Here is a 6,508-nt window from a genome sequence, read left to right as displayed (position 1 = left end):
CTGACTGGCTGTCTTTTTTTTTATTAGTTGATCACCCAGGTGGTAAATCCTTTTTACGGATTGCATTCCAAGTCACGGCGAGCCACCGCGTCCTCCCAGTTTGCTACTCTGGGTCCATGGGTGCAATTGGACGACTCATGATACTATGTACCCCTACGCCATAAAATCCACCTGGGGCCTCTGGCCATAATTCCCATCCGGACCTGCAACGAAGGCTATACCTGACATGGGAGACCATACTCGCGCAATGCGCTCCACGGCAAATACTCGTTTTTGTACGTGCTACACCAGCAATCTTCAACTACTCTTTGTCACGATTCACGACTCACGGATTGGCAGTCCGTTCGCCGCTACTCGTGACTCGAGTCCCACACATTCGGTATCTTGTCACAGCTCGAGACGTCATGACCCGTCTCTCCTCGTGACTCGAGACCCTCTCACATCCATCCTCTTGTCACAATTCGAGGCGACTCTACCCACCTCTCCTCGTGTCTCGAGGGCCCTCGTTCGGTACGTCTCTTGACCCAATTCAAGACGAGGACGACTCGCCTCTCCTCGGGTCTGGAGATATCCACACATCCCACAATTTCTCCGTCTCGACTCTTCGAGACTCATCCTGAGGCCAATCCAATGGGCGCCACATATTACGGCACAAGGCCCCTCTGCCCGTCGTGAGTCGGTCATATCCGCAAATCAGGGCTAGGACCACCCGACGCGCGAATTCGACCAACACCCGCTCGAACATTTGGTCGTCCCGCTTATCGGGGTCGCGACTACCCGATACACGTTACGACCCCTCTTGCAACTGAGCACTGGTACCAAGGTGCCCAGTCGCACCACGTTTTTGTCACACTCGGCACGCAGCCCGTCGGTAGCTGACTATACCAAGTGTGACGTGTAGTTCTCTTGGCCGTACATCTACAGATGACAAGTCTGTAGACACGTTTCCACTCTGCACCACGGGGAGGTGGAACTACGTCGCAGAGCAGGCTGTCTGGTAGGGCGGTTGCGCCTGCAGGTATACTAAAAAATCATATCACCACTTTGAGTTGATTATAATTTTAATGGCATGTTCGGCGGAATGAAAACTAGAGACTCGTTTGAAGCGGGCCACAGACTACACAACATGTGTACAAATGCGATGAAATTCGATGAAATTTTGTCGCTGTGAACACGATTAGCATCGTGTATGGCACTGCTTGAATGATCGCGCAAACGGTTTGAGTAAAATCGGTCCGGATCGAAATATTTTGTACAATGTGTATGGTGCTGTTTGTACAAAATCCAGGCCATTTACTCAGACCCAGCCGGGGAGGAGACCGGTTTTTTTGTTGCTGTTGTTTTTTTCGCCGGAAATCGTTTGTGTTCGCACGAAATACGTTTGTATCGTGTGTGAGCGAGCATAGAATCAAACCATATTGTCGTGGAATCATCGAATTGGCACAAGCCATTTGTGTAGTCTATGGGCCGCTTAAACCACGCTCTCAAACCACTGGGCTCGCTATACATGGGAATTCTCTTTCTCAGTTTCTCATGTATAGTTAGCTAGTTGTAGAGCAAAGGCGGGACAATTCATGGGAGCTTTTCATCAACATGCCCTCTAGCCTAAAATTTCAACACCTATCAAGTTTTCTCCTATTGGCGCACTGCCTGTCTATCCACCTTTCTTTAAAATTTCTATAAAAAATAAAATTCTCTCTAGTTTTCATTTCGCCGAACATGCCATTAAAATTATAATCATAAAAATTACGGCGATTAAAATCATATAACAAGCACTTTAAGTTTTAGTTTCAGTTAGAACAACATCTATTTAGGCGTGGCCTTGTGGTAGCGTGTTCGATTGTCACCACGAAGGTCAGGGTTCAATCTCCAACCCGGGCAAGTTTTTTTTCAATAAGTAATTTGATTACTTGAGTGACCTTTCTGATGCGCGATATAAGAAAATATAAATAGGAAATGTAGGAAAGAAGCAATCGAGCAGCAAATTGAACAAATCTCAACAAACCTCAATTTGAACGAATCTTAAATCCACCGAGAGAAATTTATTTGAAGTAATGCCTAGGGTGAAATTGAGATAGAAGGGGATTTTGTACGATTTGTCGGAAGCTGAATTAAAAGGCTGCTGAAACCTGAATAGAAAGTCTAAGTGACTTGTTTTGGAACTTGAAAGTATCAATATGAACTTAAATTTTGAGCTGCAAAGAACGTACTTCAGATCAATGATTGGGCTTTTTCGTACCTGTTTTATGGGACTTTTGGTTACTTGGAATGTTTTTCGCGGTTCTTAATGTGATTAAAAAAACACAAAAATATTAAATTTAGTTAGTTTTAATTGACCTGATTGGTTTTATAAATAAGAATCATAAATCACCACAGTATTAAAATTTGTGCTAATGATACAGTATAAACAAAAAACAATGGTTTTTAAAGAAGAAAAAATATGATTTTTTCAGTTTTTGGTTTTTTTTCAGTTTTACGATCTTTTTTTTGTAATTCTTTATTTGAAACGGCCCATACTTTTGCTTAGCTTTACTCTTTTAGTATATAGATAAAGAAGATATAAAGGGAAATATAAAAATAAAAAAGAACTATAAACGAAGATCGATAGCTTTTAGAAAAAAAGGTAAATTTCGAACACGTAGTCCAAATCTAGCACAACTGGTATATCTCTCACTGGAACGTTAGGTGGTCTTCTTCGGGCCCGAAGGGAGTCTATTTAATTCGTTCTGACGAAAAGATGGATCTTACACGATCAAACAATATGCCAGCAATATCAAAACGGTAGAGTACCGCGTCTGAAGAATAATGGTTGCACATGAGACGGGAAAATATTCGACTCCAGTCCAACCTTTTAAAGCAGGTATTATACGATCTTGAAAACTACATACACTTTTTAACTATACATCTTTCAATCAGCTTAAATTTAACTGACAGTTAAATTTCATTATTCGAACAGGGATGATTACGGTCTATGTTTGAAAACGACCCATTTTTCTCTTGGTTCAATTTCAGACGCTACGAAAATTAAAGCCAAGGTTTCCTAAAATTCGTTCATGAATTTTTTGATAAAACTTGCATAAAAAATTTTGTTTTTCAACGCAAGAAAAATATCATAACTCAATTTAAGCTGTTTGTATTATTGTAAAAAATGGATAATTCCTGGCAAAATTTGGAATTTTTCCATTATTTTTCTTGAAATTCTAATATCTTGAGTTAGTTCTTCTAAAAAGAGACATCACCATTAAAATTAATATCTCCATTCAACGTCGAAACAATAATTCGTTCTAAGCAAACCACCGATAATTTCGTTTTTAAATTTCAATGACTAAATCTATCGAGGTAATGCTTCGCACAGTTGGAAGACTTTTCCTTTCCAGAACGATTGACGAAACCTGATACACAGCCAGCCAGAACTTCTTTGCAAAACAAAGAGGAATCTAGTTTTACAGCTTTTATTCAAATCTTTTATATGGCGAACCATTTTTATTGCTGCGCATAAATTTGTTTCTTCCGATTTTTCTCACATGTGGGCAATAACGAGTTCGATATTTTCTTAATGTTAACTAACTGACATTTATCACCCAATTCGGATTTGGTGCATTTCGAAGGTAGTACAGATTGGCTTTCGCTTTCGAGGAAGAAGAAAACAACAATTGATGACAGAAGCCCATAGATTAATTAAAGGCAATGTTCTTCGTATTTTTGGTACTGCTCAACTTGTGATAATTTGCGGGGATAGGGAAGAAGTAAATTTGTATAAAATTGGAAAAAAAAATTTACATTTGATTGTCCAAACATGCCGCCGGTCTGACTGGTAGGTCCATTTTTCCCGCAGCAGACAAACGGAAAAAGGCTGTCCCGAACTTGCATCATTCGGAAGAACCGGTTCTCAGGCAACCTGTCTCAAATGATCCCGCGCTCATTGAGGAAAGAGTTTCGTTGAAAAATCTGAATTTAGGAAAAAAGGCTCCGTATTGATGAAGTAATCCTGTTTTATGGTGATTATTTTTTCTTTTCGTGTCTTAAGACATTTAAATCCCGTTTATTCGACATGAATTGCACACACTAAAATAATAACCTTCACAAATTGAAAACCATCATAAGGGAGAAATGTGCCATAAAATCTATAATTCGGTAGATTGTTTATCTAACGCATTGAAGAACAACATCTTCTCTTTTCTGACCAGGATTTGCCGTACTGCTACCACAAAGAACTTCTAAAATAAATCACCATATTCCGCGTTGAGGCGCATTTACATTCAAAGCCTGTTTTGACTAGAAATTAGTTTGTTTGAAGCTTTGCGATTTGGAGGAAAAATAAAACGGAGCTCGGCATAATCCTAAAGAGTTTTACCCGAAACATGCCTTATTGGCCATTAGGTAAACTTATACTGTATTTGTTTTCTCCACTCGTGGAGTGTTCCACCGTACCCGATAAAAACAAACACAAATCGTCGCCAGTGTATTGCTATCTCACTCACTCACACGCTCTCTCGCGACACTGGCAAAATTATCGGTGGGCCACCGTCCGTAAGCAGAACTCCGACAGGTCAAAACCAGTGCAACACCGTCCGAATAAACAAACAGTTTGACAGCACCTAGTGGTGCACCAGTGCAACACTAGTGCAACACTCGGCATAAACAAATACGGTATTAAATAATTTAAAGAAGAAAGAGAAAACTTCCGACACTCTTTCGTCACTTGGGTTCCAGCTTTACGTGAACTGTTATCCCTCTAGGCTAGGTTCTGAAAGAACGTGCAGTATTTTTTTAGGGATTTTCTAGGGTTACCAAAACGTTTCATGACGTTATTTTGTGTTAGCGTAGCTCTACAAAAATCTATTACATTTAAATTGAATATAGTTACTCCTTCAATGAAAGATATTTTCCAAAACTCAAATGGAAATTAAACATATTTGGAAACTCCATAGCTGCCGGTAAAAAGAAGAAAAAAAGCACCCATTATGAGACATTAGCCATTCACGCTGTGTCATGACAGACAGACAGCCTAATGTTGGTGGCCGATCCGAGATGGATCATTGACACGATCCCGGAATGGCGTGGGACCGCGCCGAATAGTATCGCGGCTTCTGGGTGGAGCATCGTGCTCTCTGCCAAATTTACATTAGGTATTCATTGCCTCCAATGCGATGGCCCCATCCGATTAATATTTGTGCTCTTACTGGAGGTCATACCGTCGATATTTGATATGCGCGACAGGTTTGGAAACGCGGTGACTCCGCAGAATAGGAAGAAAAAGATCATATTTTCGGCCATACATTGTCAACACGTTTGAGAATCTGAAACTGGCTCATAAATTACCGTTGGTCACTTAAGGTGGAAGAACAGCATCAATCTAGGCGTAATGAGTGCTCTGAAGGTTGAGTTAGCGCGAAATGTCAAATATCTGTTTGGTAACTGAATGAAAACAATTTGCAAAGCAGTCTTTCCACCAACTCAATCAGAGATAATCAGAACGGTTGAACTCGAAAAAATGTCCTTTAAGTTGAATTTCTTAAACTCAGTCTAGCTTAAAGCACTGATCATACTGACAGTACACTTAGCACAAAAATTCGATCATTTTCTGGCTAATTTCTTCGTCAAATTTAGTAGGTTCGCAATACCACCGGTAGGTGGCGGACCTACCATTTTGCCGATTCAAATACCCAGTAGGAAAAATGTACCTGTTTAGCCTGATTTTATCGCCGAAATTGCCTAATTTTTCGAAAGTTGGTTGGCAATTTCTAACTGGGATAACATTTCTTCAAATCGATCGATGCGCACTCTGGAATCGATATTGCGTACTGTTGGAAAAATTATCGAACAAACAAAATCGAGTGTCCAGTCAGTATGGTCAGTGCTTAAAGCGTGATATCCCAGAGTACGAAAACGTAGTCTAAATGAGAGACAGTTACATATAAGATGGAAGGGATCTTCCACATCTGATTCACAACTACCACATACAGGAGATTCAGCACGCTGGATGTTGTGCCTATGATAGTTGAATTTACAATTACCAGAGAGTGCTCTGTTCAGGATGCTGCAATGCGATTTACTCAAAGTTAAAAAGTTACTCGATATGATTGGAGATGGTTTTTCTAAAAACAATTTGGTTAGTCGACAAGTGTCCAACTATTCCACGATCAAGTTTGACCAACTGCCTGTAGACGAAATGCACATCAGAAGGCTTCCTGTTTTAGGAACAAGTGTAGAGGTTTGATAAAGTCTGCTTCATTTAATATTGGAACACAAACAATTGCGTGTAGTTCAGTCATTTATTAACGAATTCATAATTTGTTTTTCATACAAATGTAGCATTTTCTTTACTCTTTCATAAAAAAAAAATAAAAAAATTATTCATTGCTGTTTCGAAGAAATTCTCGTACTTTTCCCGTAATACGGCACATTAGGCGGCGCACACCCTTTTCGTCCACCGTTTTGGTGATTTGATTCCACCAGTTCTTCATTTGAGTCATGTTCCTAACAAGTTTTCTTTTTGCCTTAAGCC

Source organism: Uranotaenia lowii, chromosome 1 (assembly GCF_029784155.1).
Source record: "Uranotaenia lowii strain MFRU-FL chromosome 1, ASM2978415v1, whole genome shotgun sequence".
NCBI lineage: Eukaryota > Metazoa > Arthropoda > Insecta > Diptera > Culicidae > Uranotaenia > Uranotaenia lowii.
This window is presented reverse-complemented; position numbering follows the sequence as displayed.